Raw genomic sequence first — 10,511 nt, 5'->3', positions numbered from 1 at the left:
AAGGGAAGAAAAAAATGGGGTTAAAAAAAAAAGCTTTTATTTTAAAAGCAAACAGCTAAGTGATTTGCTGCACACTTGCCATGAATAATAACGAGATTTGCGGTGTGTTCCTCTTTTTAATTAGCACGTCCCCTTCTGCAGCAGCACCCTGTCTTATCACAGAGCTCCTAGAGAGCCCCACTTGAAGCTCTGCATAAAACAAGATGGGCAAACCCCCGTGAGTAGCTTGGAGTCGATTTAGAAAACGTCCACTTTTTTCCCTCCACACCTCCGAGGTTTTTTGCTTTTTGGTTTTTTGGGGTTTTGTTTTGTTTTGTTTTTTTCCTGTTGAGATGAAGTGTCTAAAAGAATCCTGGCTAGACTTTTCATTTTGTTTTGCATGGAAAACACCATAGACATGCATGAAGCTCATCTCCGAATTATTTCTTTGCTGTTCCAAGCCCAGACCTACACCAATTCTGATCTGGGCAAGGTTGGAGATGGACCGCATGCTATCAAGATTAGAGGTGGGACAGAGCCCGCCATACAACCTTCTCTCAATAAAACGGCGTTAAAATGTTAACACAGGCGCTTCAACACCCAAACAACAACAGAGCTTGTGAAAGCCCTCTATTTGGGAGTCCTGATATTTGGAAAAGACTTAGTGGTCTGAAGTTAGGTGTCCATGTAGCATTGGCAAGAAAGTAATTTGGCTAACTTTTGACAACTTTATCATCTTCGGCCAGGGGAACTTGAAAGGCAAAAAAAAAAAAAAAAAAAAAAAAGGAAAAAAAGCACTTGGGAAAATGAAAACCCATCTTACAAATCATACTTCAGTCTGCAGTGAAAAAGCACATGGCTGTCAGCAAGCCCTAAAATGCAAGTCAAGATACCAACCAGCTCCTGTGCAGCTCTTAGATTTTTCTTTTGCACACACCTATCCCCGGTACAGAATGTTAATTTGTTTTCCATCACCAGGAATGTTGAGCATGCTGACACAGCTAGGTGAGGCAATCTAAAATTGTTCCAGGATTTGATTTTCATGTGAATACAGCCTACAGCTGCATTTGATAGTGTACCGCACTGATATGACACCTTTTCTACAAGGTCTTTGGTGGAATACATCTGGGGAGCAGAATGAAACAGAATATATGCCTTGACTCAAACTTGTGGCAGAGAGCTATCAAAGTGGAAACTTGCTCAAACTCATTTGCATAATATGCAGATGCAAATCTAATGAGAAAGGTATATTGACAGCCGTTGTCTTGTTATCTGGCAACGCTGTGCATAACAGTATGTGGTACTTAGACATAATCTCCTGTAATGTTATTTTGCAATTTAAATGTTTTTTTTTTCCTCCTCCGAAAAAAGACACACGTCAATAAGTGCCAGGCATTGGTAACTGACACGCGAGAGAAAATAAAGCGCACCAACCCATTCAGACAGAAGCTGCCCTGTTTATTTGGGGACACGGGTCTTCACGTTGGGGGCTAGTTGTTGGCGAAGAAGATGGAAGAGCCGTAGCCCCAAACTCACACTGATGCCTCATTTTCACTTGGGTTCCAATGGCGGCTCTCTTAGCCCCGGTGCCGGTTCCCAGTATATTTCAAGGAACATTACTGAGAACAAAATCGAAGGCCATCAATATTAATGATCTGAACCAGGAAGATAGCTTTTAGTGTGCAAATTAATTACCCTAATCACAGGGTTTTTTGTATCCATTTTAATGAAATAACTATTTATTTCATTGAATCCTCCGCTTTTCTTTTGCAAATAAGGCACATTTACATGATAAATACATGAAATTTAAAAGGATGACTAAATTAAATTGGGGAAAAAAGACCTTTTTAAATACAATTTTCTTAGGAAAAACAGCTAGATTAATGGGTTGGTTAGCTGACTGGCATCTGTGATTAAATCTTTTTTAATGTACGTCAAATAGAATTTAATGGACCTTGAGAAATGTCTACACAGTCAGTAATATTCAGGGACCGGGAGAGATTCCAGTTGTCTCCTGTCATTTGTTGGTGAACTCCTGAAGCCCTGGCCTTGGGATTCTGCTTGACACATGGAATTCACACTTCCAGTCCCTGCTTTATCACTGGGGTTTTCTTCTTTGCCCTTGCATTCTCTTCTTTAGAGGAGGGGGTCCTTAACAATGTAACCAATACACTGACTTAACGGAAGTGTGGGCCAAAAAGTAACCATACCATCAATGAAACCATTAAAGGAGTTTAAATATGTCTCATATTTAATCATCTAATTCACATTTGTTTCAAACTGAGCCTGCCTCGGTAATGAAAGAGGGAGAGAGATGGGGAGAGAAGGGGGGTGGGGAGCAAGGAAAGAGAGAGGCTGCTTAATTCAGAGGAAATTTCAATGAATCTTTGAGAGTCTATGGGTTTTGAAAACTTTATTTATTGTGGATAAGCTTTGAAGGGCTGCACATTCAACAGAAGAGAGATTTGAAACGCGCTCCGGCTCTTTTTTTTTGATAACAGACCCAAAGAACAGAGCATCTTTCTCTTCTAGAATTTACATTTCAATGGCTGCCACCATTTTAAAGATAATTATAACCTTTTGAGATTAATAATTTTCGGTGGCTTCTCTAATATTGGCACAACGTAAATATTAATTTAGCTGGTTTAAAGGAAACATCTCTCTCTCTCTCCCCTCGCCCCCCACCACTCCCCTCCGCTCCCTTGAAGAATGCAGAACAAAGGCTCCCAACCCCTATCTGTCTGGGGGCAGGATGGAGTTGGGAAGGTAGGACTGCTGAATCAACAGATAGGATTCAATACCCTGATCCTGACCTGGCCTCGATCTTAGATCTTACAGTAAAGCAAACATGGCCCACAGATGGCGTGAGCAAAAAAAAAAAAAAAAAAAAAAAAAAAAAAAAAAAAGACAATGAAGCTACTTTCTGCATTGGGAAGATGTTGAAAGCCATCATTTTTAAAAAGTAAATTGTTTTCGGTTTGATCTAACCCAGGAAGTCGACCTGCAAAAGCTGGCAGATGGGATTCATGTTTCTTCAGTCATATTCCAAGTGTGGAGGGAGATCTCAAAACGATGAAGCTGTCTTGATGAACTCAATAGTCTTGAAGAGAACAAGGGAAATTGCCCACAAAAGATATTGAGACCATAAAGAGGCTTATATTTCACTGTTACTGCAAACTTCCTTTCTGCTTATTATCATTCCAACACTTTATTTCCCACCAGCTGATCAGCTGGGAAAAACACCACATCGCACAAACAGATGTCGACTCACTTAGATTGCCTGACCACGCTCCGCGGACCGTGATCTATTTTTTGCTGCCCCACAAGTATTGAGCATGTTGTAGGCATGAGGACATGACTTCTTTTTTTTCTTTTTACATTCATTAGATTGCTACAAGTATTCTCTTTAGGGCCGATTGCCTTCTATAGCTCAGCATCATTCAGACTATTTAAATCAGCCAAATAAAACCAAGGAACAGGTTTCTCATATCCAATGATAAATAAGAGGAATCACGTATCTTAAGAAAATTGATAACGGTTCCGGTCAGATGTTGCGAGCAGGTCATTCGGCTGCTCTCCTTGATAAAGTACAGAGCTACAATAATTGCTCTGAGATCTCTTTACGGACAAGACCTTTATCTCCTAGGCACCAAAGCCATGGGATTGAGCATTGCTTGAAAGTGACTCGGGGAATAAAAGTGCTCATGAAATATGCATGACTAACGCATAGGCTGCCAAGGGAACTTAGTGTATTATGTATGACCCTCCTGTAATTGTAAGGAAATGATATTCATTTAAGTGGATGTTTATCACAGTTAAAGGTGCACCTAATGAAACAAAGGTCAGAAGCCTAAAAACATAAGGTTATAACCCTTTTATTGCACCATTTCTCTCTCTGTTTGAAAAGACCTGGCCTTTATTAACAGCTGTTTTTCCTAACACCTGTGTGCTCTGTTTATGCAGCCTTAAAGAGTTCCTGTCACCCACATTTAAATGCCAAAAGGACTATTACATTAAATGCTCTTCTAATATTATATCCACACATCTGGGAAATATCAGACAGCACGCGGCAGTATATAACAATTTGGGCTTGAGTTTTTAGCTACTGACATTTGGTTGGCTGAAGAGCATTTCCCCCCCTGCTTCTCGCTATGGGAAATGCCTACCAGTACATTCAGAGGAGAAATGGGCTTTCATTCTGAGACCAGCAGTGATGCGATCCTTCTGGAGGAGTCCTGTGTCTGAGGCAAAAACTGCACGAGGCCACATTTCAGAGTAGACGGACAGCAGGACTCTCAGCAGTCAGACTCCCCAGACTGGACTCCAGCTCCGGTCCCCATGAGTCCTGTGACCTGGGGCAAGTGCCTTAACGGCTCTGGGCTTCGGAACAAATTTTCATCGCTAAAGTGACGTCCATCAAGGGTTGTGAGCTCATAGGTTGTCATGGGGGTAAATGAGTTAATATTTTAAAAGCACCTAGAATTGTTGCTGGCACGTAGTAAGTCCCGTGTATTTGTTAAACTAAGCAACACAGACCATTTGTGTGGTTGGTTTGGTCCGCCGTCCCCTCCCCCAAACTGTCATTCTCCTTTGCACCTAATTAACCTTCCTGAGGCACACGTCCATGTTTAGGTTTCCGATGGCTGTACCACACCCCATCTGCCATGGAAGCTTCCAGCTGAAGCCAAGTGCGTGCAGCACGCCTCGCCATGGTGGGGGTGGCAGTGAGCCATTCAAGGGGGGTTCGCTGGCTTAAAAACAATAAGCACCTTTGGACTGTGCCGCTCTCACTGACATTAAGCTGGGAAGTTCACAGAGCACTGGGGAGCAGGTGGGAAAAAAATTACTCTAGAAAAACATGCAGTGGAGAAAACCCCAAGAGTCTTCACGAGCTGAATCCAAATTAATCATGACTCACCAAATTGCCTTAATGTCATTTTGTTTTGCATCAGGTTGTGAGGCAGAAACAGAGGAGAACACAGACATGGCACCTTATGTGAGGAAGCATATATTAACTCGAGAGACTTTCCCAGATTTCGTAACGCTTTCATTCATGACTTCCTTCTGATCTCAGAATGGCCACCTGGGATGGATCAGGTGGTCCTCGCCACGCCCCCAAGGCTTTCAATGGCTTGGAACCCCCTGACTCTCCCTTCCAAAATGGAACTTGTTATGATTGGCCAAAGTTGCCTGACGTCAGATTAAACAGAAACTGTGAACCCACTGAGGAGGATGGGATTTTTACATAGACCACGAGAAAGATAGTCATAAAATAATCTGATAAGTAAAATCATCAAACTTGTTTTCTTAGATTGCAGAGAAAAATCACTGTAATGTGATCACATGGAACCCAAGTGTTCTGGAGCTGGTTTGCTTGCGTTTGAACCCTGGCTCTAGCCCTTACTGTGTGACCTAGGGGAAGTTACTTAACCACTCTGTACATAAGCTGAGGAGGCCTCTGTTTCATCTGCTAAACAGGGATAAGAGTAAGACCCGCCCTTAAGTGTGATGTGCATTTTAAGCAAGAGAACATCCATGAGGTGTCTGGAAGCTAAATACTCTGTTACTATAAGCTATTGTATTATTGTTACTTTCAGAATGAAAACCAGCATTTGAGGAAGTTTTGGCATTATTGTACCACCCCCAGTGTTTCACGGTGGGGAATTTGTTCACAACATCTTAGGTGGTGTTTAAATATGCCCACAGATTCTGTGACAGTCCTACCGTTGAACTCACTTCTCCCCTTGGCTGTGGATTGCACCAGTGACTCACTTCCAAAGATCAGAACAAAGTAGAAGCATGGTATGTGAACCCCAAGGCCAGCTCATAAAAGGCACTGCCATTCCTGCCATGTTGGCTTACCAGCTCTGAGTGGAAGCTGGCTGCCATGTTGTGAGGACCCTCGTAACCCTATGGAGAGCAGCCTAATAGAGAGGTCAGGGGATTGAGCCATCTTGGAAGGAGACCCCTTAGTTCTTCGGCAAATTCAGCCCTCCAGGCTTAGAGTCTTCCTTGGGGAGCAGATAGAAGGCCTCCCTGCTGTGCCCTGTCTGAATTCCCAACTGACTGGAAACAGAAGATAATAAATGATTATCGTGGTTTTGGGGTCATTTGTTACACAGTGAGAGGTAACTAATGCAACATCCTTCAACGCAGAGGAGGAAGTTTCACTTGTTAAGCTGAGGACTTGTGTTGATAGAGATGGGAAGTAGGGAAGGGTTTTGAAGGAGGTCAGGCAGAGACCACAGTGCAAATGAGCCAACCTTTTTTTTTTTTATATCTCAGAATGTATTATTTCACTTTTATGTATCAATTAACATGGGGATCTTTTGTTGATAGGTAAATAATTCTATCCAATGTATAGTTCTCATTTCTAGGATGACCAGACACCCAGTCGGCCCGGGACTGTCCCTATTTCCACAATGCAATTCCCATGTCCCAAGAAATCCCTCAGTCCTGGGCCAAAATGACTGGTCTCTTACTTGTATCATAGATTAAATGATTACTACTATCTCACCTGAGCTAGTCCCACAGGCAAAGAAGGGGTTCCCCATAAAGGTTTTTGTGTGAGCATACGTGTTGTGAGAGGAAAGGAGACATATCTCCTACAACCCCCACCTGGCCATATTACTCCAAACTTCTCCCTATGACCATGCGACTTTGCGTCCTTCTCTTGGGTGAGAATGGGTGGGAAAGGAGGGTATCAGGGCTCTCAGCTCATGCCCCCTTCTTGTGTCATGGGATCTAGAGATGCAGGGTAGACAGTGTTGATGGTTGTTAGCAGATAAGAAGGTGCCATGGAGGGAAAGCAGGCTTCTAGCAGAATCTCTGCAGCACTCAGCTAATTCTCTATTAACTGAATATAGAAGACAATGCTCAGAATCGGTTTTCTTCCCCTCTGTCCTTCAGATTATCTGCTTTGTTTCGTGATTCAGGAGATCATAAGGGGTGTTACTTGTTTATGTAATAAAAACTTTTAAATCTGGAATCAATGAATGAACGTATCACTTAAAAGTAGACCAAAGAACCAAAGACTCAGTTGCAACTCCACCCTGTCTTTTTCCTGCCTTGTCAATAACCAAAATAGCACAGAAGCGCCGAATCTTCCCGTGGAACTGTCATGTAAGCGAGAGAGAACTAGACAGAGTATTTATTGTTCAGAGTAGATGATGCAGAGACAAGTCACACCCACATGAAGAAGTTTCAGCTGCTTAATTCCATGGCGGACCCATAAGAATAGCTTTACTCTAAATATATTGTTCAGATGGAAATTCACCTGGGTTGTGAATACAGACATTTATAAGCAAAGGAAGCGTTAGTAAAGGAAATGTTGGCTCAACATAAACGAGTAACGTTTCCAACCTAGCAATACACGTATACATTGTAAGTTGTTCTTACCGTTTGTTAAAGCCATCTTTTCCCTCCCCCATCGGAAGGGCTACTCTGTAACCTTAGAAGTAGCGATGATATTCCCAGGTAACAATGAGGGAGCAGTTACTGTCTGACAAGTACAAGAGAGCAAAATATATACTCATTTAATAGATACATATAACAAACCTAAAGAGGCAGATGTTCCCAAGTCCCCGTTTTATGGATACGGAATGTGAGGTCCAGAGTGGCAGACTAATGGCTCCAAGGTTGTATCTCAGGTAGGGACACCCTCCACACATGGGCTCTGTCTTTGATTAAGTCAGTCTCCGATGACTCAGTTGTATTCACACAAATCTGCCCCTCCTCCCCCAGTGAAAGTTAATTAACAAGTTCAACTGCCTCCCTGAACCCACTCTGAGAACAGGGATGCTAGACCAAGAAACGAAGATTAAGGGAGGACAATAAGATGAAGAAATGCAAGGGACAGGATGACAGCAGGAAAGTGAACCTTAAAGACACGGGATAGAATGATGGACAAGAGAAGGACAAGGGAAGGAGAGGAGAGAGAAGGAGAATGAAGGAAAAGAGGGCTGGCAGGGTCGGCATGGAGAAAATGTGGACACAAGCAAGGGTTCCAAGAGCAGGTGTCAGCCCGATTTTATATCTGATCTCTGATTCAAGTCTAAAATAAGGTCATGATCGAAGTCTTTTTAGGAAGACGGTTTCCTTTTAAAACAATCATTAAAGGTAATGGAGGAAGCTGCAGAATTTGCGTCAGAAGAAAAAATTTTCCTGGTACGCAACTTTGAGGTAAGTCAAGCTCCTCCCTGCAGAGGGCAAGCCACAGGAAACGAGGAACATCTAGAAAGTGCACAGCGATGCACTTAGAAGCAGAAGGCATAATCCTGAGAACATTCTACCAAAGCCATGACTTTTCAAATAAATTTTAAAGAAATGTATTGGCATTATAGTTGTTAAGATGGTGATGAACATGAGTGCACTGCTTTTCAACCTTGGTGATACAGGAGAATCCCTCTGGCGAGTCTCTCCCTCACACCCCAGCCCCCCAGCCTAACGATGGCAGAATTCTTGAAGGTGGAGAAGAAGGGTTGGTTCAACATTAGGATTTATCAAAAATTTTCTAAGATAAGTCACTCTGAGCAATTCCAGGTTAAAGAAGTAGCAGGAATATTCCTAGCAAGTTACTAGTAGATACTGACAAACTGATTCTGAAGCTTACATGGAGAAGGCAAAACACCCAGAATAGCCAATAAAATATCGAAGGAAAAGAACAAAGTTGGAGGATTGATACTCCCTGATTTCAAGACTTACTGTAAAGTTACGGCAATCAAGACAGTGTGGCACTGGTCAAAGAATAGACAAATACATCAGTAGAAGAGAATAGAAAACCCAGAAATAGACCCCATGTGAATATAGTTAACTGATCTTTGCTAAAGGAGGAAAGGCAATATAATAAAGATAATCTTTACAAATAGATGGCAATAGGACAACTGGACATCCACACGCCAAAAAATATGGCTCTAGACACAGACCTTACACTCATCACAAAAATTAACTCAGGATGGATCATCGATAGCTTCATATTGTTTAAAAAAAAAAAATGGATCATCGACCCAAATGGAAAACACAGAATTGTACAATTCCTGGAACATAACATAGGAGAAAGCCCAGATGACGCTGGGTATGGAGATGACTTTTTAGATACCACGCCAAAGACACAATCCATGAAATAAACAATCGCGTAGTCGAATTTGATTAAAATCCAAAACTTCTGCTCTGAGCAAGACACTGTCATGAGCATTAGAAATCAAGCCACAGACTGGAAGAAAGTATTGCAAAAGAAGCCGCAGGAATGTAAGATTATCAGAAGGATAGGATTCCTTTATGGTGAATTACATAATAAATAAAATCAGGATGCCTGGGTGGCTCAGTCGGTTAAGCATCTGCCTCTGGCTCAGGTCATGATCCCGGGGTCCTGGGATCAAGTCCCACATCGGGCTCTCTGCTCAGCGGGGATCCTGCTTCTCCCTCTGCCTCTGTAGCTCCCCTGCTCATGCTCGCTCTCTCTCTCTCTGACAAATAAATAAACAAAATCTTTAAAAGAATATAATTAATTAATTAAAATGTCCTCTGCTCCCAAAGTTGCCTGCCTGGTGGTGTGATCTGGGCAGGACAGGGTGGGGATGGGTACGGTGGGGGAAGGCAGGGCAGGGCTCCTGATTTTTTGGAGATGTCATCGTCTTGCTGTTGCCATCACTAGTTATTCTCGTTTTCTTTTCCAATGCTGAATCTGAAAAGCCTCTTGATTACGAACAAAGCAACACAGCAAACCCAGCTGAGAGCACACTTCCATCTCGCTCCAGGAAAGCCAGCTAAGCGAACGTGGCTACAACTCTTGGCCCGTCCTCCTGTCATGGCCTCCCCGAAAAACTCCTCGGGGGAAGCTCAACTCCCGTCCCAAACAAGTCAGCCCCAAAGTGCCCTTGTCATTTCCCTTTTTCCGACACCTGCTCTGGTGTGTGTGCCCTAAGCGGCTGGACCTTCGTGCAGTTTCATCTCATTTGCCCGCTGCCATAGGCTCCAGTGCATTACCAAGTTCACTTTCAAGTTCAATCCCACACAAAATGAAGAAGCAAGAAAATCATGAAAGGCAAAGCCGGCCAGAGCCATGAACACGGATCTCCCTGCCAAATTCTTCTGGTTTATCCATCAAACGTGAAGCAGAGGAATCCGCTCCCCCAAGCAGGTGCTGAAACTCTGACCTGGGTTACAGGGCCCTGTCAGTCAGAGGAAGGGCTCCAAAGACGGCCCAGAGGGAGCCCCGGTGCGGGTGCGAGCTGCCGACAGCCAGGCACACCAACGAGTAACACCCACAAGGGCCCTGGACCCCCTTTCTCTGATAACAGTAGCAGTCTCCAGGGGCCTTGCCTTTCAACAGCATGGTGGAAACCATCCAAAATTTATTTCAGACACCAAGTTCAGGATTAGGGAACCAGAGGAAATGACAGGGTTTCCATAGGGAAAGTATGCATTTTCTTTCAAAACAAAAAAATGTTTTACAACCCACACAGAATTCACATCTCTGCTTGAAACAAAGTGGCTAGTTCAGTATTCTTTAAATACATCAGCGGGTCCTGCTG

General features: G+C 43.1%; 1 long non-coding RNA gene across 3 annotated transcripts in view; it reads right to left on the bottom strand.

Annotated features, from left to right (window-relative positions):
• Positions 1-1,101: 1,101 nt before the first annotated feature.
• The window catches only part of LOC103670536, a 306,993-nt gene continuing 297,583 nt past the window's right edge, over positions 1,102-10,511 (bottom strand). For all 3 annotated transcript variants that reach the window (XR_005832552.1, XR_005832550.1, XR_005832551.1), the window contains one exon: positions 1,102-1,598. This is a non-coding gene — a long non-coding RNA (uncharacterized LOC103670536). The remainder of the gene's footprint in view (positions 1,599-10,511) is intronic.

Source organism: Ursus maritimus, unplaced genomic scaffold (assembly GCF_017311325.1).
Source record: "Ursus maritimus isolate PB19 unplaced genomic scaffold, ASM1731132v1 scaffold_5, whole genome shotgun sequence".
Taxonomy (NCBI): Eukaryota; Metazoa; Chordata; class Mammalia; order Carnivora; family Ursidae; genus Ursus; species Ursus maritimus.
Note: the sequence above shows the minus strand (reverse complement) of the source record. Positions and strands in the feature narration are given on the sequence as shown.